This window comes from Diuraphis noxia, unplaced genomic scaffold (assembly GCF_037042655.1).
Source record: "Diuraphis noxia isolate RWA-SAM2 unplaced genomic scaffold, SU_Dnox_SAM2 contig0003, whole genome shotgun sequence".
In the NCBI taxonomy this organism is placed as follows: Eukaryota; Metazoa; Arthropoda; class Insecta; order Hemiptera; family Aphididae; genus Diuraphis; species Diuraphis noxia.
The window spans coordinates 19,713,422-19,735,208 of NW_028301713.1; the positions used below are offsets into that span (position 1 = coordinate 19,713,422).

Genomic DNA, 21,787 nt, shown 5'->3' on the forward strand with positions numbered 1-21,787 from the left:
TTCAATGAAACAAAGATACCTATGACTTAACTACGACTAATTTAAATTACTTTTAGAAAATTGCTTAAACAGTAATAATCCGCGTGAAGAATGCGTACCTTTCAATATCAGTGCCATAAAATATATGCTCATAATTATCGATCTAATTAGACTTAAAATAATTTCTCTCAGTGGTAAAAACAGATAACAAAAATTCACAAGGTTCTTTTCAACGCATTGTCCGATAAGGAATTATCCAATTACAAAAATTACGACATGAAAAATCGATTCAATTAACTTAATTGCCTCATTATTTATGTAACCAAAAAACTCACACCTACTTCGATGATGTCTCATAAATACAATATTTTACAATGGAACATTAATGGTTATCATAGTAAATTGCAGAACTTCAAATTCTTCTTCTTCTTAAAGTTCCTATCCGTTTCGGATGTTGGAAATCATATTAAATATTGCTTCTCTTTCTAACGATGAACGAAATAGTTCAATGGATGATGTTATACTAAACCAGTTCCAGAGATTTTTTAGCCACAATATCCTTCGTCTACCAAGACTTCTCTGGTCTTCAATTTTTCATTGAAGTTTAAGTTGCAGTAATCCATAACTGTGGTATTTCTTATAAAGTGACCTAGGTATTCTAATCTCCATATTTTTCATAGTAATTTTTTTTCCTTTTGCATTCTTTGTAGTACGCACACGTTGGATACTCGATCTGCCCATGAGATATTTAGGATACGACGGTACAGCCACGTTTCCAATGCCTCAATTTTCTTACTCACTGTCTCAGTTAATGTCCATGTTTCGGCACCATATAATAAAATAGGACAGATATAACATCTTAATATTCTAATCTTAGTGCCCAGTGAAAAATCATGACATTTAAGTATCTAAGACATTTACACAAATGCCCCTATGGTCATCTCAATCCGACAATTTAACTTCCATCCCATGTTGCCAGTCTTAGTTTACCCATGTGCCGAGATATTTATATTTTTGAACCTTTTCTTTTTAGAAAAAAATTGCCATGTATTTGGTTTTGCTTATAATTAGAGACAACCAAATACTTTCACTTATATCCACTATTCTATTCACAATTTTTCGGAGGCAATTCACGAATACAACTGTATCATCAGCGTATCTTATGTTGGTAATGTATTCGTCGTTTACTTTTATGCCCTCATTAACTTTATCCAAAGCTTCTCTAAGTATGAATTCCGAATATAAATAAATAGAAGTGGTGACTGGTAGCATCTCTGTCTCAATCCTCTTTTTGTCGTGATATCGTTTGACATCTCTGCTTCTACTCGTATAGCAGAAGTTTGGATCCAGAATAAATTGCTTATTATGCTCACTACTCAGGTCTTGTTTGTCAATTCCAGCCACATCTAGTATTTTTATAAGTTTATCGTGTTCAACCCTATCAAAAGCCTTTTGGTAGTCAATGAAACAAGCATATACGTTGTGATTGACATCCCTAAAAATTCTCTGATATATGATATTTAAAAAGATCTTTGATAAGTGAAGTGGCTTATAAGACTAATAGTGCGAAAATCATTACAATGTTTAGCACTAGGTTTTTTAGAAAGAGCTATAAATGTAGATTTTAACCATTGTGTGGGTAATTTTCCAGCACCATACATATTATTAAAAACCTAAGTTAACCACGTAATATTCTCCTCGTATAATTTTTGAAGAATTATCGGTGCAAGTTATCTGGTCCTGGTGATTTACCATTCTTGATTTGGGATATTGCCTTTTTAACTTCCTCAGTCATTAAAATCCTAACCAAATCAATTACACCAGGAGTCATTTGTTTACAAGAAACTTATTTTAAAATTGATTACCTCACCACCTTAAGTAATTATTATAATACCTATCACAAATGAACAAAAATCGCGAACATGGCAATAGGGCTAGCGGGGGTACCGCTATCTTTGTACATACATCATACCCATCGGAACCCATACCAATAAATTCTAAACTAGAAGTTACAGCTACAAAAATAACATTTAAAAAACACATTACCATCTGCAATTTATATTTATCTAACAGCCAGAATACCAACAAACAAAATATAATACAGATAATAAATCAATTATCTACACTGTTTATTTTCTCGGAGACATTAATGCCCACAACACTATGTGGCCAGGTGGGGCTCCGAAAAAACCAACAATATTGGTAAATTGTTTGAAAACATGTTAAACAACGACGAATTAATTCTTCTGAACAATGGTTAGCCCACGCATTTCAACCAGTACAATGGTAAAACCTCTGCAATTGACTTGTCTATTGCAAGTTCTAATATAGTTACATATTTAGAAATGGAAGTATTTAATGAAATAAAAATGCTATAATTCTCTCTGCTCACTCAGAAATAGGTAAAACACAATACAAAGGAAAAAGATCTCCCGTTCCTTGGTTGAACGCAGAATGCGACAATAAGCGAAAGAAAATATGAAGGCATTAAGCAAATTTAAAAAAAAAAAAATATTATAGGCGATCTAATAACATTCAAAAAAATCCGAGCCAAAGGTAGAAATATACTTGAGAATAGCAAAACAAATTCATAGAAAATTTCACTCCCTCTATTTCATCTCATTCCAGCTCCAATGAGTTATAGAGCAAAATAAAAAAATTCAAAGGTTCTCCCCAAAGCAAATTAAAATACTAATTAATTATGGTGATATAGTTACGGTGCCATTCGACGTAGTTACTAAACTAATAGAAAAATTCAAATGAAATAGCAGTAATAAACAACTCAATGATGAATTCATTGCAATCAAAAATGTATACAAAATAATCCATTAATATACGAACCAAACATGAATATATTAATAACGACTGTATTTCGCAAAATTTATATACCCACTTTACTTATCTGAATCAAAAAATAGTTTGAATCACAAAAAAACAAAAGTTGTGAACCTGACGACATTCCGTTCGTTTTTATTCAAAATTTGCCATTCAATGCTAAATAAATTCTACTCTAAATATAAAATAATTTATTGGCACAAGAAACCTTCTATAACAACTGGAAACAAGCAATAGTCGTGCGTTATACTGCAAAATGGTCAAATCCTGCACACTACCGAAGTTTACCACCCAATACCATTTTTGAACATTATGAGTAAAATAATAGAAATGATAGTCATATGGTATCTTGAAAAACATAATTTATTGTCACCACGTCAACACGGCTTTTGTAAAAATAGATCCACTAACGATATACTAGTAAGCTTACACACTGACATCATTGACGCATTAATTAACAAACAAAATATAATACTTGTTAGCCTTGATCTAAAAAAAAAACATACGACACTGATTGGAGATACAGGGTGCTAAAAATCATACAACAATTCGACATCAATGGAAACATGCTCAAATTTATAAAAAAATCACATTTACGATAGAACCTTTCAAATTAAAATCAAAAACACATTATCTCAACCATTCTCAAACCAAAATGGCGTAGTACAAGGATTATCATTATTCATCATCTTGATGAATGAAATATCAACTCAAATCCCTCCACCCATACTGATAAAACTTTTCGCTGACGATGCACTGATTATAGCAAAGGAAAAAATATAAATTCAATAAAAAACCAAATTCAACTTACATTCGTAAGTTAAGTTAATGGGGGCTCAAAACTGTTTTAACTTTTTCCAAACTCTCTTCCAAGCAACAAAGCCTCTGGACCTGATGGGGTCCTAAACGAGATACTGAAAGAAATAATAAAACACAAACCTGAAATATTCCTTGAAGTTTTCATTAACTGTCTGAAGCGAGGCTGCTTAGTGCTTTCCCACACGATCGAAAAACAATGCAAAACTAGTGCTCTTAAGAAAAGTAGAAAAATCACTAGAAAACCCTTAATCGTACAGGCTCTTATATATGCTCTATAATACAGGAAAACTTTTAGAAAAAACCATAGATAACAGGCTGAGAGATTACATAGAAGAAACAGGCGGGTTTACCCACTCCCAATACAGATTCCGCAAAGGAAAGTCAACTATCGACGCACTGAGCAAACTAAATTACATCGTAAAGAATAAAGGAAGAAAAAAATACGCTGGAATGCTTACCATAGATGTTGGGGCAGAATATTAAAATCCGTGTCAAAAAAGAGCATACTTCCATGTCTTTGACGTATAAAGAATGCTACGGTGCAGACAGACAATTAAGGTACAGGACAGGAGAAGCAGAAAAGACCATAATACTGACGAGTGGAGTACCACAGGGCTCAGTCCTCGGACCAACCTATATGTTGAACCTATTGTACGATGGACTACTAAAAGAAATTATGCCAACAAGAGTTGAAGTTCTAGCATTTGCAGAAGAAATATCTGTTGTCGTACGACTATTCGAGTCAGCTGCTGAAATCACGATACTGTTGCTTCAAAAGGTAGGCTTAGAAGTAGCGATTAAAAAAACGGAGGCTATAGTTTTTACCAACCGCAGGACGTAAAACACTTTAGAAATATTGCTTAGAGAAACCAGGATAGAGTCAAAATAAAGTATAAAGTACCTCGGAGTTCACTTAGATTCAAAACTGAACTATTCAGTACACGCAAAAATAGCAGCCTAAAAGCGACAACAAAGACTAGAAGTTTGAGACGCATTATGCCTAACGTAGGAGCGTCTAAGGCAAGGAAAAGAAGACTTTTAGCGACTGTCATAACTTCGCAAACACTCTATGGATGCCAAGTATGGGCTGACAAGATGACCCTTAGAGGATGGGAAATCCCAAAAAAAGCCAAAGAAGCATAATGCTTAGGGTAACATCAGCATACAGAACAGTTGCAAGCGACGCCCTTAACATATTATCAAGGCCCCCCCCCCCCCAATAGATCTATAAGCAATGGTGAGAATGCAAAACTATAAGGCTGGAAAAGAAGGAAGAAATACGACAGAAGCTAGAGAAACATCCAAGCGAGAAATCCAAACAAAGTTGCAAGACAGATGGCAGACTAAAGGGAAATGAGAATGGACAAAGGTTAGGTTAGGTAAGGTTAGGTAGTAATAATAATTCCGTAAATCCACAATTGTCTAAACCGCTAGCATGGTGATGTAAACTACCATTTTACGCAAGCCCTTAGTGGACGCGGATGTTTTGCATACTATTTACATAAATATAAAAAATTGAAATCACCAAACTGTTGGTTCGTTAGCCAAAAAGAAAACAATGCACATCACACTCTGTTTATCTGTGACGTTTTCGAATCCAGTCGCAGAGAATTGAGGTATCAAATTGACGTAGACGACATCAACGATGACAATTTAATCGAACTGATGGTGAAATCAAAAGAAAGATGGACCGTAATAGAAGACTTCATGGTCAACGTCATGAAAAAGAAGGAATCTGAGGAAAGGAAGAGACAATCAATGCCAATTTAATCGTAACTTGGATCACTACAAGAAAAAAAACCTTAAAAATAAGAATTTATTATAGGCAAACTGCCAAAAATATAGGGGGCAGAGCCCCTCGGAGTATTGTAAAAACGAATGTAAGAACACAGCTTAGGGGGATTATCCCAAAGCTGACTCACCAGACGATTTGTAATTTCATCAATAAATGAGCGCAACTGAGGGGAGAAATGAGGGAACTATGTATCGCCCTAAGATGTTATTTTCTAATGTAATAAAAAAATTAAAAAAATAAGAGACGAGGTGATTCTCATCCACCTATGTATAGGCCACACCCACATGACTCACAGATACCTCACGACCAAAGAAGGTCCACCAACTTATTTTAAATTATTATCGATCGATGTTTTTATTAATAATAAGATAATATAACGTTATATTTTGATATTTTGACTTTTTGAACGTGACAATTGTAATTTTATAGGCATAAGAAATAGTTATCAAATTAAATAAGTATTTAAGAAGGAAATAAATAAATAATTATTTAAAAATGTTTTTGTTTTCATAAATAATAATTTTTATTTTTGGACTTTTAATCTGACAATAAAAATAGGTACGTTACACTAGCACCACAACCTAAACCAAATTCTTTAAAATTGGTTCCATGCGTTAGTGACCGATTAGTAACCATTCGTAACCGAAAATTCGGAATTCGTAACCTAAACCGCGTACCAGGAAAACCGTTTTTCCTAACCGGGTGCTGGCGTAACGTTACACCAGCACCCGCATATTGAAATAATAAACTTAGAAAGTTCAAACCGAAACTAGACTTTAGTAACCGATTAGTAACCATTCGTAACCGAAAATTCGGAATTCGTAACCTAAACCGCGTACCAGGAAAACCGTTTTTCCTAACCGGGTGCTGGCGTAACGTTACACCAGCACCTGCATATTGAAATAATAAACTTAGAAAGTTCAAACCAAAACAAGACTTAAGTAACCGATTAGTAACCATTCGTAACCGAAAATTCGGAATTCGTAACCTAAACCGCGTACCAGGAAAACCGTTTTTCCTAACCGGGTGCTGGCGTAACGTTACACCAGCACCCGCATATTGAAATAATAAACTTAGAAAGTTCAAACCAAAACAAGACTTAAGTAACCGATTAGTAACCATTCGTAACCGAAAATTCGGAATTCGTAACCTAAACCGCGTACCAGGAAAACCGTTTTTCCTAACCGGGTGCTGACGTAACGTTACACCAGCACCCGCATATTGAAATAATAAACTTAGAAAGTTCAAACCAAAACAAGACTTTAGTAACCGATTATTAACCATTCGTAACCGAAAATTCGGAATTCCTAACCTAAACCGCGTACCAGGAAAACCGATTTTCCTAACCGGCCAGACATAGAAACTGTTGCACTAGACTTGATTCATCAAAATTTCGCTAAATCATATAAATCAAATCTTCAGTCAATCGAAAACCATTTAATAGTAAAAGAAAAAATGTATAAGTTAAGAGGTGTTATAAATTTTCATGGCAGTGACAGAAGTGGTCTTCGATGTGCAGTTGGACACTATACTGCATGTTCTTATAGATCAAATAGGAAATGGGAGTTATATGATGACACGAAAATGAAAATACAAAATATAAATCCTTCAAAAAAACTAGATATTGAAGTTTTAATTTTCACAATTTAAAACAATACATTACCTATTTTATTTTATTTTATATTTTACGTAAACAGTTAAACAGAAGGTAAAACATTTATTTTTTATAATTATTTATAATTTAACAGTGGCACAAAGTAGTGCACTATTAATTATGGATTTTTATATCATATAGAAAATTTACAAATAAAGGTATTTATTGTATGATTTGGTTTATACTTGATTTTAGGAATATGTCCTAAAATTATCCTATTAACTCTCATAGAATAACAACTAAGATATCTAAGTTAAACAAAAAATATATTAACAAAAATATTTTTAATATCAAGCGCGAAGCAAGATATGAATTTGTTTTTAATGTGGCAAGATAATTGTACCATTTATTTGATACATTTTTAGTTAAAAGTACAAAAACTGAACTTTTAATGAAATGAAAATCGTTAGAATGAAAATAGCAAACTCAGAAAATAATTAGGAAACTACATCACCTTAGTATATTTTCAACCCAAATAAACTTGTTTTTAGTAAAAAAAATTAACTTGTTATATAAATATAAAATATTCTTTAGCAGTGCTAATCAAATGCGTTACGCTAAACCAACACTATCTATTGGAAAAGAAATTTCCAAATTTGAAATAAATTATGTACTTATCATTAGTTATCATAATTTTTACCATATAAATAAATAAATAATATTGGTATGAATATACGTAAGTAGCTAAGGACTTAAAAAATAAATACTTGTAAAATATTAATATTTTATAAATGATAATGTTTTTTTTCCTCTTTTGTTAATTAAAAATATAAATATTTAAAAAAAATTTATTTATTTTTTGAGCTTTTTGATTATTTTTAATAAATATTTTACGGTTCAATTTGTTTATTGAATATAACATTAAAAAATAATATATTAGTTGAAAAACATATTTTTTTATTGATTACAAGTAATTTTATTTTTATTTTTATTTTAGGCTCAAAACAAAATGAGGAATGTATTGATTTTACAATGATGTATGTTGCAATATGAATAAAAAATAAAATAATGAATAAAATAGGTATTCCTCTTCTTTTAATACTCAACAACATTTCTTAACATAATTTTGGTATATATTTTGTAAACATAGTGAAATTTAACAAATAATAAAAAACAAATTTATATAAGGTATGTAAAATATATAAATTTAAAATTATGGGGAAAAAAATTGCGAAAATACTTTTGATCAAGGACATGGTAGTTTAGATAAAAAATATATGCAAAAAGTATAATAAGGATTAAAATAATCTACTTAAGATTATTGTCACGTGCGGGTGCTGGTGTAACGTTACGCCAGCACCCGGTTAGGAAAAACGGTTTTCCTGGTACGCGGGTTAGGTTACGATTTCCGAATTTTGGGTTACGAATGGTTACTAATCGGTCACTAACGCATGGAACCAATTTTGAAGAATTTGGTTTAGGTTGTGGTGCTAGTGTAACGTACCTAATAAAAATGTGTCTTGGAATTTATTTCTAATGGAATTTCTTTCCTCGGACTTTTTGTCCAAGATTTCATACAAGTATGTAATGCAATGTAAAAAAACACAAAAATTACGTACGTCTGAAATTCACTGCAGTATGATCACCTATAAAATATTAGAAATAATATTTTGTTGACGGCATATTAATATGCGATATATAAATAGGTAGAAAGGTAATGCAGATATCTATGCAACAACCATACTATTCTACGAAAACAATTTCATGAAAGAAATATTATATAGGTAATTTTGATATAACGACCTTAAGTTAAAATCAGGTTAATAAACTTATTTGTTAAACACTTTATGCAAGATTGCAAGAATAGCAGTAATGCTTTTTTTTTTTTTATGGGGTTTTTCTGTGATGGTTGGACGACAAGGGAAGTTATAGATTATAGATCATCTCGCTATTGAATCGTTTATAGTGAAGCTTGACTAATTCAGTGACGATGGATAAATAAAGGTCAGAGTGAAGGGTTATTATCGGAAACACAGAACAGATCTTTAAGATGACGCGAAAAAATATAAGATGTAACCTGTAAAAATGTATGTTTTGTTAGGACTGTGGTATCTATACCGGTGTCTGGTTGAGCAAGCGTAATAAGCTTAGCACTTTTTGGGATTTTCACATTACCACTAGATACTTTTTGAAATTTCTATATTACAACCCGTCAATTTGGGGTTCTATGCATTTTACCACCCAGTGGACGGAAAAAGGTTGCTTTTCAACGCTTTTAGCGTTATGGAAAACTTAACTTTCGATGCTGCTGTTATAAAAAATATTTTACTAACAATAAATTATTGTAGAAACTCTAATGTTTCTGAACTTCGATTTTAATACGTGCCAATCGATCAAAAAACTCTTCCTCGCAAACGACAATTAATCGAAAAACTAACATCTGCGATGATACACGTTCATTAGCTCTACTGATTTTTATGCAATACTACACAGTTAAAACCTAACCTAAACTATGGTATTTAGTATAAATTAAATTTACATTGAAGCTTATTTATCAAATAATAAATAAAAATACAATATTTAAATCTCAAACAGAATAAAATATTAATAATCAAAACAAAAATATACGTACCTAATGTGGCTAGAAAAATATATAAAATAATATTAAATTAGTTAGTATAGAAAGCTGTATTCAATTATTTCATATTCGACTTTCATTTTAAAATTAAATAATAATAACAATCATTTCTTTTTAATATTAATGGCGATATCGCAAACTTTACCAATTCTATAATTTTCTCCACTCACTCAGCAATATAGGTAAAATACAATACAAAGGAAAAAGATCGCCCGTTCCTTGGTTGAACGCAGAATGCGAAAATATAAAGACAATTAGCAAATTTAAAATAAAGATAATAACATAGGCGATCTAACAACATTCAAAAAAATCCGAGCCAAAGCTAGAAATAGAAATATTCTCATTTAAGACCAGCAAAACAAATTCATGGTGTAATTTCACTACATCTAATGCATCTCAGTCCAGCTTCAATGAGTCATGGACCAATTAATCATTAACATAACCATTATAAGTTAGAAATAATATTTAGTTGACTGCATATATTAATATTCGATAACCTTTTACGATTCACAACTACAAGTATATTTGGTTATGATTTCATTGTGGTATATTTATTTATCTTAGCTTAGATTTAACTTTCACAAGATTTTATTACCTTTTTGTAACGAAATGTTTTACAATTAGTATGTGGTTTGTAACTTTTAACATTACCTATAGTTACTAAAATAATATCACAATAGTATTGACTATATAACATAGTATATACCTATTATAAATATATAATAGTAAAGCAATATAGGTTAATATAAATATAAAATACTACATACGAATATTTTAGATAGGTACCTACTAATCTCTATTATATTGATATATATTTTTGTTACCTATGTTTGTTTTTATTTTTATTAATAGGATTATTCTTATATAAATCATTTAATCTCTACTGCTATAAATAATTTTTTAGCAGTAACAAAAAGCTAGAAAAGAAACAGGTGAGTTCATACTTATTACTACATTTTTAGGCTTATCTGCAGTATATAATATTAAGACAATATTATGATAAGGTTATTGGGATAACGTTCAACATTTTGTGTTAAAATTCAACTGTTATATAAATTCATATATTATATAGATATGTTTGTAGTTACGCCTGAATGTCATTGTGTGTGAAATCGGAAGTTCGTTAACAATTTTGTTGACGACCTATTGCTGTAATTAAATACTAATATTAATAGCTGTCACTAACCACACTAACATCCAACCATTCAGAAGACTATTATAATCGTCGAAGCCGAGAAACTTGCAGTACTGCGACTGCAATGTGCAGACAACTACAAGCACCGCCGTCGACAGCGAACGTATGACAGTGATTCCGTGACCACGGCCGACATATTATTAGACAACTTTTCTCACGGCAACCCGGGGTGCAATTAAGTTGTCTACCTGGCACTTTCACACAGTCCTACCACCAATCACATCGATCAGGGTTAATCGATTACTATGTTGTGTTCACATCTTAGCGAACGTGCTCGGCGTGTGATTGACGCCACCGCTGGACGGCGATCCACGTACCATCGGTACGACTTGAAACCGGTCCTTTTCAGGACCAACTGCCCCGATGGTCAATATAGGTACAGCCACAATAAAACTAACGTGGGTGTATCGTCCGACCGATAATCCCGTTATATATGACAGTCGGCGACGGTGCTAACAAAACCAATCATTCTCCGGACGAGATCCGGATTACGCCGAAGCCTGCGCCAAACGGCGACTTGTACCCGCAGCGGGACGCAACGTGCCCACACAGACCTCGTAGCCGCTGACGATGACGCCTGGGAACAAAACCGTCGAAACGGCAGCCAACTGAAAAGAAGTCCGACGAATATTTAATTTATAAATTTGGAATACCAAGCTTGTACCGACGACGATCGACCCCGTACCCCGTTATGTGTACAAATACCACCAGTACTTGTACTACTGTAGACTGCAGTATTCCCCGACTACTCAAAATAATCTAAAACCTACACAAGTAGGTATTCACAATAAGGAGGTTTGACAATTGGCATATAATTTAAGTTAGCAGTGGTTCTTGAGATTAGGGAGGATACTCATTGGAAAAAAAAACAAGCAAATAAAAGCTTATGATACCAAAGAAATTGGAGTTTTCTCATTTCATCACCAACATATTTAAGTGTTCAATTAACATTTTGTAATTAACTGCTAGAGTCTTTGAACATTTAAAATAACTTTTTCATCAGAAAAATCTAATTTATTCAGATATTGATATCTAATAGATGTGTATTGACTAGATAAATATTTATTATAAAAGATATCACAGATATACTATATTAATTAGTCAGTTTCAAATACATACTTGGATTACCACTTTTAAAGAAATCGCTTCTAATATCTGAAATTGTATTATTTTAGTATTATTTAATATATACTAAACACTAATATGATATCTGCTATAGTTATAGCATTATTTTTTCAATAAACTAGTAAAAGATACGTACAATAAAATTGTTTTTATTTATAAGTTGTTACAATGACGCGGTAGGAATTTCGTTTGAATAGGAATAGTGCTAATTAGTTAAACAGATTCATAACATAACGTCAGTTTTTATTAGTATATACATATCCAATATTTCGTAAATACATAACAAGATAACTATTGTAACATAGACATGTTTTGGCCAGGAAAGAACTCGCAAAAAAATAAATACTAAATGCAGTTAGTAAAATGTATATATTATATTCTAATGATAAATTTATTTCCAGGTCTTTAGTAAAATTGAATGACCAAAATAATTAATGTTTAAAATCTATTAAACAATAGACAATGATTTAAATATGTCTTACATATTTTTTTAAAAATCATGTAATATAAATAAAATCACTTATTAGTCTGTTAATTAAATAATCTTACTATTAACATCACAATAATCTGTTAGAATACCTATAAAATTTTAAAATTTTACTCATAAAAATACGCTCGAGTAACATAAACAGTTAGTTTATTTAATGAGTCATCAATCTTTATAATGAATCATTTGCATAGGGCAACTAAATCTAATTTGAAGAACAAAAGACTGAATAAATATTAAAAGTGGTTGTTTATATTATGTTTACAATCCGATATTAAACTGTAATTTAAGAATATAAATAACACATAATATATCAACCTTTTGATTGTATTAATCATAAAGAATATCATACAAATTAATTAATAATAACAAAACTTACTACGACAATAATCTAAAAATAAAATAATACATTTGTATTCGCCATTATTATATTATTTATTTACTACAAATTACTACTATTGAATAATTATTACATACTAAAAAATTATTAATTTCAACCATATCAGTTCGATAATTTTATATACGTTATTCTACCTTTTAACAACTATAGTATAACAAATCATCTGCATAATGTAGCGGAATTAGTTTATATGAATATGATGTACAGAAGATTTTTATGTCTCTCTAAAATCAATGAAATGTCTTTTATTAAAAAAAATCCGTAAATATACAATTTTTATAATTTTTTCATATTCTATACAAATAAAATATAATTATGGCATACATTTTATTTTTCTGTAAGGTTATTATAATATAATTATGTTTGATTTCAGTTTAAACATAAAAAAAAATAAAAAATAATCAAAATAAAATCATTATATTATATCAAAAAAGGATCCTTACTTCGTAAGGTCACCAAATCACCTAAAGTAGGGGGTATAGTGACTGAAATTGCAATAACTATAATTGTGATCAACATTAAACTACGCATTTTGGGTAAATACAAGAAAAGAATGTGAACGTTGAACAATGATTAAAATAAAATAATGTTTCTCGATGTCTTATATAAGCGAAGCCCCCTCCCACCACCCACATAAACGAAATAATGTTCACAATAAATAATTAATTTTTTGTTTATCATAAAAAATAATAATATATTTTTTTATTCGTTGGTTAAAACCATATTTATTTTTTAACACCTGTGTAATTAAGTTTTATTTTTCAAGAATACAATATAGGTACATGTTACAACTTCTCATAACGACTAACAGAGGCGTGCAGTTTGAGAATTAATATGCATGTTATTCGATTATTATTCGAAATGTAGTAACTTTTGGTTGAAAATAAAAAAAACTAATCTAATTCGATTTACTTAAAAATTAATGAAAATTTTTAAATTAGTGTGGTACAGTTAAGGTCAAAAAAATTAAGATGAATTTATAATTCTCACAAATTTGGCAAAGTAATGATGTTTAGAAGGCATCTTTTTTTGGATTGGTATACAAACTACACAAACTCAACGTTAAACAAAAACGTCCTTTTATTTATAATACTTATAATCTAATTTATTTTTCGGTTTTAAATATTTTAGTTTACCTGAGTGTAAACTTTTTCGTTCAGAATTAAATTTATGTTTGGTAACAAATCGTTACCAACCACAATAGGTATGCCAAACAACGTAGCATCGGTTTTCCATTGAAATATTTATCTACCCTTTCCCGAAAATATGATCTCAGATTATTTAGAATTCAAAATAATTATTCAATTAGACCTTAATCGTTTTTTAACACTCACAGCTATCCAAATAAATTAAATTAAATTTATTATTGAACATTTTTAAATTTGTGTGGTACAGTTCTGCCAACGAATAGAGGCAAGTGACCGTCGCTTGTAGTTAAATTTATTCAACAATAAGAGGTCCCATAAAACATATAATATTATTTATTGATGTAGCGAGTGTATTAATTTTATTCAAAACCATAAAAATTACAATATCAATTTACAAGTTTCACAGTAATATTTATTCAAATATAAAATGGTATTAAAACGGTTTCGAATAAAAATATTCTAACCTAGCTATACCATCGATTTTAGATTCTGAGGGAGCGATTTTACAATGAAATGATTTTTTGTATATTCATTTATTTTTTGTGTCCTCTTACACGATAAGTTGTCGAAATAATAATTCTTTGATTTTAAACTTCAGTAGCTTTCCCGGTTATAGAGTGAATCTAGTTGGTGCAAGGGCGATTTCAATTTTTTTCATTCCCAGACGTTTTCAAAAGCATCGGGAAAGACAGAAAAGAAATTAAGTTGTAATCTTGATTTTTTCAATTGTCAAGTGACGGTTAAAAAATATAAAAATACATACTAAACATTTTTTTTAATAAGCATTTGAATTTTGAAATTTGACAAAATAGGTAAAACTCACCAACATTTGCAATTTAATTTGAGTTGGAAATTTATAAAAATTTATGTTTTCAAATCTAAGATTTGAAAATTAAATACAAGATTTTTCATGAGTTTGTGTACTTTTATCAAATAAAAAGTTTCCTACCGAAAAGTCAAATTAAATGTTTATCTGTTTAAGACCATTTGAATTACTATCAATTTCTCGTGTACCGATATTCTTATTTAAATGTTATTCGATAACGAATAACTGGATTAACATGAAATTTACACCATAAGTTTATTTTATTAATTCCTCTGATTGAATAAATTATTAAAATATTTAAAATATTTTTATGCTATTTATAGACATTTGAAATTTTTCGTTTATTCAGTATTTTTTTCTTTTTTAAATGTCAATAAATTATTATTAAATGGGTCAAGAAACTTGAAAACTTAACGCTACGTTTCCCATAAGCTTATATAATAGAAGTTGGAAAATTCTGCTGCAAAAGAAAATTTAAAAGCCGTAGATACAACATTTTTCATTTTGTATAGTTATTTTAAGTTCAAAAATAGATGAAATTACCTAATATATTGAACAATCAAGAATAACAATTTTAGTTATAGTTTTAATTCAAAAATATTATTCGACGGTACTAATATCTAGCGTAAACTTTATATTCTATAATATTAACAGTAAATGTCGTTACTGACTTATATCAATATTCATACCTTATAATAAATTGTATACAACCACTTTGAATGACTGATTGAGGTGGGTTGTTAGGTTCGTAATGAATCTGATTTCATTAATTTGGAATTTATTTTAGTTATAAGTGTCTTTATTTTTTTTTCTTCGAAATAACAACAATTTTATCAACATGATATAACATATATTATTATCCTAGACTGACAATCCGTCTCAACTCAGAATCGTGTTTCGTATACAATGATATTATATCATTGAATTAAAATTTAATATCATCCATTACAGTAACCCACTTGTTAAGTACTTTATAAAAAATCGAGAAAACGTGACGATTTTTTTTTTAAATTTTATTTATGATTTTGAATTTGTATTATTTTACAAAATCCGTTAATACCGCCAAAATCTGCAATTTTTTATTTGAATTTGAAAAAAAATTTTAAATTTATTTCGAAATGTGGTTCCACAATCCGTATATTATTCATTGAAGTACAGTGTATTCATTTTGTTCCAAATCATATAAAAAAACAATATTAATTTACAAGTTTCTTAGTATTAGGTACTTATTCAAATCTATATTCCACCTTAATTTTCATGTTATTCGATTATTTTTCGAGCTGTATTAACTTTTGGTAGAAGCTAATAAAAACTAATCTAATACGATTTACTTAAAAAACAAAGAAATTAAAACTATTTCATCGCTAAAAATAGTATTCGATGATAAATTATCGAATAAATACCAACAATTTCCCGATGATTACTACTTGAAGTTAAAATTACAGAATTTTCGGTGAATAATTTTTTGCTTGGTAAAAATAATGAAAACTTATAAAACATATCGGCATTATATATATTATTATGTTAATTTACGATGTTTTTCTATTTTTTTAAATTGATTATTTGAATTCATACAATTTAAGAGGAAATTTAAAGTTAGTCTCAAAAGAGTAATATTATCGAGACCATGTATTCAATGTATATTGTATAGAAATACTAACATAAACATATTTATGAAAATTTAAATTATTTAGATGATATTCAACGTTTCGATAAAAATTAATTTTTTCGAAAACATTATTTTTCTATACCATATATTCTCCTAGGCCACGTCTACAATGTCGATTGTACATCTGTATTAAATGTAACAACGGACACAAAGCGGCATATTTAATTTGTAATACCTACTTATTATTTAAACAGTTGATATTATATTATTACTATGTTGTTTTTCAGTCGTCGAGTTTCTTCGTTAAAACATTTAAAAATATTCTAACCTATACAAAATTTTTATTATGAGATGTTCTTGAAATTATAATGATGTAATTATCCATCTATAAATGCGTTTTACTTGATCAAAAATCTTGATAACTTAATAATAGTTCATGCAGTGCTTATAATAGAAAATCAAAATATTAGGATGAATTTATAATTCTCACAAATTTGGCGAAGTAATGATGTTTAGTATAGGCATCATTTTTTGTATTGGTATACAAACTACACAAACTCAACGTTAAACAAAAACGTCCTTTTACTTATAATACTTATAATCTAATTTATTTTTCGGTTTTAAATATTTTAGTTTACCTGAGTGTAATCTTTTTCGTTCAGCATTAAATTTATGTTTCGTAACAAATCGTTACCAACCACAATAGGTATGCCAAACAACGTAGCATCGGTTTTCCATTGAAATATTTATCTACCCTTTCCCGAAAATATGATCTCAGATTATTTAGAATTCAAAATAATTATTCAATTAGACCTTAATCGTTTTTTAACACTCACAGCTATCCAAATAAATTAAATTAAATTTATTATTGAACATTTTTAAATTTGTGTGGTACAGTTCTGCCAACGAATAGAGGCAAGTGACCGTCGCTTGTAGTTAAATTTATTCAACAATAAGAGGTCCCATAAAACATATAATATTATTTATTGATGTAGCGAGTGTATTAATTTTATTCAAAACCATAAAAATTACAATATCAATTTACAAGTTTCACAGTAATATTTATTCAAATATAAAATGGTATTAAAACGGTTTCGAATAAAAATATTCTAACCTAGCTATACCATCGATTTTAGATTCTGAGGGAGCGATTTTACAATGAAATGATTTTTTGTATATTCATTTATTTTTTGTGTCCTCTTACACGATAAGTTGTCGAAATAATAATTCTTTGATTTTAAACTTCAGTAGCTTTCCCGGTTATAGAGTGAATCTAGTTGGTGCAAGGGCGATTTCAATTTTTTTCATTCCCAGACGTTTTCAAAAGCATCGGGAAAGACAGAAAAGAAATTAAGTTGTAATCTTGATTTTTTCAATTGTCAAGTGACGGTTAAAAAATATAAAAATACATACTAAACATTTTTTTTAATAAGCATTTGAATTTTGAAATTTGACAAAATAGGTAAAACTCACCAACATTTGCAATTTAATTTGAGTTGGAAATTTATAAAAATTTATGTTTTCAAATCTAAGATTTGAAAATTAAATACAAGATTTTTCATGAGTTTGTGTACTTTTATCAAATAAAAAGTTTCCTGCCGAAAAGTCAAATTAAATGTTTATCTGTTTAAGACCATTTGAATTACTATCAATTTCTCGTGTACCGATATTCTTATTTAAATGTTATTCGATAACGAATAACTGGATTAACATGAAATTTACACCATAAGTTTATTTTATTAATTCCTCTGATTGAATAAATTATTAAAATATTTAAAATATTTTTATGCTATTTATAGACATTTGAAATTTTTCGTTTATTCAGTATTTTTTTCTTTTTTAAATGTCAATAAATTATTATTAAATGGGTCAAGAAACTTGAAAACTTAACGCTACGTTTCCCATAAGCTTATATAATAGAAGTTGGAAAATTCTGCTGCAAAAGAAAATTTAAAAGCCGTAGATACAACATTTTTCATTTTGTATAGTTATTTTAAGTTCAAAAATAGATGAAATTACCTAATATATTGAACAATCAAGAATAACAATTTTAGTTATAGTTTTAATTCAAAAATATTATTCGACGGTACTAATATCTAGCGTAAACTTTATATTCTATAATATTAACAGTAAATGTCGTTACTGACTTATATCAATATTCATACCTTATAATAAATTGTATACAACCACTTTGAATGACTGATTGAGGTGGGTTGTTAGGTTCGTAATGAATCTGATTTCATTAATTTGGAATTTATTTTAGTTATAAGTGTCTTTATTTTTTTTTCTTCGAAATAACAACAATTTTATCAACATGATATAACATATATTATTATCCTAGACTGACAATCCGTCTCAACTCAGAATCGTGTTTCGTATACAATGATATTATATCATTGAATTAAAATTTAATATCATCCATTACAGTAACCCACTTGTTAAGTACTTTATAAAAAATCGAGAAAACGTGACGATTTTTTTTTAAAATTTTATTTATGATTTTGAATTTGTATTATTTTACAAAATCCGTTAATACCGCCAAAATCTGCAATTTTTTATTTGAATTTGAAAAAAAATTTTAAATTTATTTCGAAATGTGGTTCCACAATCCGTATATTATTCATTGAAGTACAGTGTATTCATTTTGTTCCAAATCATATAAAAAAACAATATTAATTTACAAGTTTCTTAGTATTAGGTACTTATTCAAATCTATATTCCACCTTAATTTTCATGTTATTCGATTATTTTTCGAGCTGTATTAACTTTTGGTAGAAGCTAATAAAAACTAATCTAATACGATTTACTTAAAAAACAAAGAAATTAAAACTATTTCATCGCTAAAAATAGTATTCGATGATAAATTATCGAATAAATACCAACAATTTCCCGATGATTACTACTTGAAGTTAAAATTACAGAATTTTCGGTGAATAATTTTTTGCTTGGTAAAAATAATGAAAACTTATAAAACATATCGGCATTATATATATTATTATGTTAATTTACGATGTTTTTCTATTTTTTTAAATTGATTATTTGAATTCATACAATTTAAGAGGAAATTTAAAGTTAGTCTCAAAAGAGTAATATTATCGAGACCATGTATTCAATGTATATTGTATAGAAATACTAACATAAACATATTTATGAAAATTTAAATTATTTAGATGATATTCAACGTTTCGATAAAAATTAATTTTTTCGAAAACATTATTTTTCTATACCATATATTCTCCTAGGCCACGTCTACAATGTCGATTGTACATCTGTATTAAATGTAACAACGGACACAAAGCGGCCTATTTAATTTGTAATACCTACTTATTATTTAAACAGTTGATATTATATTATTACTATGTTGTTTTTCAGTCGTCGAGTTTCTTCGTTAAAACATTTAAAAATATTCTAACCTATACAAAATTTTTATTATGAGATGTTCTTGAAATTATAATGATGTAATTATCCATCTATAAATGCGTTTTACTTGATCAAAAATCTTGATAACTTAATAATAGTTCATGCAGTGCTTATAATAGAAAATCAAAATATTAGGATGAATTTATAATTCTCACAAATTTGGCGAAGTAATGATGTTTAGTATAGGCATCATTTTTTGTATTGGTATACAAACTACACAAACTCAACGTTAAACAAAAACGTCCTTTTACTTATAATACTTATAATCTAATTTATTTTTCGGTTTTAAATATTTTAGTTTACCTGAGTGTAATCTTTTTCGTTCAGCATTAAATTTATGTTTCGTAACAAATCGTTACCAACCACAATAGGTATGCCAAACAACGTAGCATCGGTTTTCCATTGAAATATTTATCTACCCTTTCCCGAAAATATGATCTCAGATTATTTAGAATTCAAAATAATTATTCAATTAGACCTTAATCGTTTTTTAACACTCACAGCTATCCAAATAAATTAAATTAAATTTATTATTGAACATTTTTAAATTTGTGTGGTACAGTTCTGCCAACGAATAGAGGCAAGTGACCGTCGCTTGTAGTTAAATTTATTCAACAATAAGAGGTCCCATAAAACATATAATATTATTTATTGATGTAGCGAGTGTATTAATTTTATTCAAAACCATAAAAATTACAATATCAATTTACAAGTTTCACAGTAATATTTATTCAAATATAAAATGGTATTAAAACGGTTTCGAATAAAAATATTCTAACCTAGCTATACCATCGATTTTAGATTCTGAGGGAGCGATTTTACAATGAAATGATTTTTTGTATATTCATTTATTTTTTGTGTCCTCTTACACGATAAGTTGTCGAAATAATAATTCTTTGATTTTAAACTTCAGTAGCTTTCCCGGTTATAGAGTGAATCTAGTTGGTGCAAGGGCGATTTCAATTTTTTTCATTCCCAGACGTTTTCAAAAGCATCGGGAAAGACAGAAAAGAAATTAAGTTGTAATCTTGATTTTTTCAATTGTCAAGTGACGGTTAAAAAATATAAAAATACATACTAAACATTTTTTTTAATAAGCATTTGAATTTTGAAATTTGACAAAATAGGTAAAACTCACCAACATTTGCAATTTAATTTGAGTTGGAAATTTATAAAAATTTATGTTTTCAAATCTAAGATTTGAAAATTAAATACAAGATTTTTCATGAGTTTGTGTACTTTTATCAAATAAAAAGTTTCCTACCGAAAAGTCAAATTAAATGTTTATCTGTTTAAGACCATTTGAATTACTATCAATTTCTCGTGTACCGATATTCTTATTTAAATGTTATTCGATAACGAATAACTGGATTAACATGAAATTTACACCATAAGTTTATTTTATTAATTCCTCTGATTGAATAAATTATTAAAATATTTAAAATATTTTTATGCTATTTATAGACATTTGAAATTTTTCGTTTATTCAGTATTTTTTTCTTTTTTAAATGTCAATAAATTATTATTAAATGGGTCAAGAAACTTGAAAACTTAACGCTACGTTTCCCATAAGCTTATATAATAGAAGTTGGAAAATTCTGCTGCAAAAGAAAATTTAAAAGCCGTAGATACAACATTTTTCATTTTGTATAGTTATTTTAAGTTCAAAAATAGATGAAATTACCTAATATATTGAACAATCAAGAATAACAATTTTAGTTATAGTTTTAATTCAAAAATATTATTCGACGGTACTAATATCTAGCGTAAACTTTATATTCTATAATATTAACAGTAAATGTCGTTACTGACTTATATCAATATTCATACCTTATAATAAATTGTATACAACCACTTTGAATGACTGATTGAGGTGGGTTGTTAGGTTCGTAATGAATCTGATTTCATTAATTTGGA

General features: G+C 28.6%; 1 long non-coding RNA gene across 1 annotated transcript; it reads right to left on the reverse strand.

Moving 5' to 3' along the window:
- Nucleotides 1–11,933: 11,933 nt before the first annotated feature.
- Nucleotides 11,934–13,466, reverse strand: LOC149056989 (uncharacterized). The gene is made up of 4 exons (XR_016191186.1): nucleotides 13,311–13,466; nucleotides 12,847–12,858; nucleotides 12,530–12,559; nucleotides 11,934–12,010 (listed from the first exon to the last, which is right to left on the reverse strand). It is a non-coding gene; the product is annotated as an uncharacterized LOC149056989 (long non-coding RNA).
- Nucleotides 13,467–21,787: the final 8,321 nt, after the last annotated feature.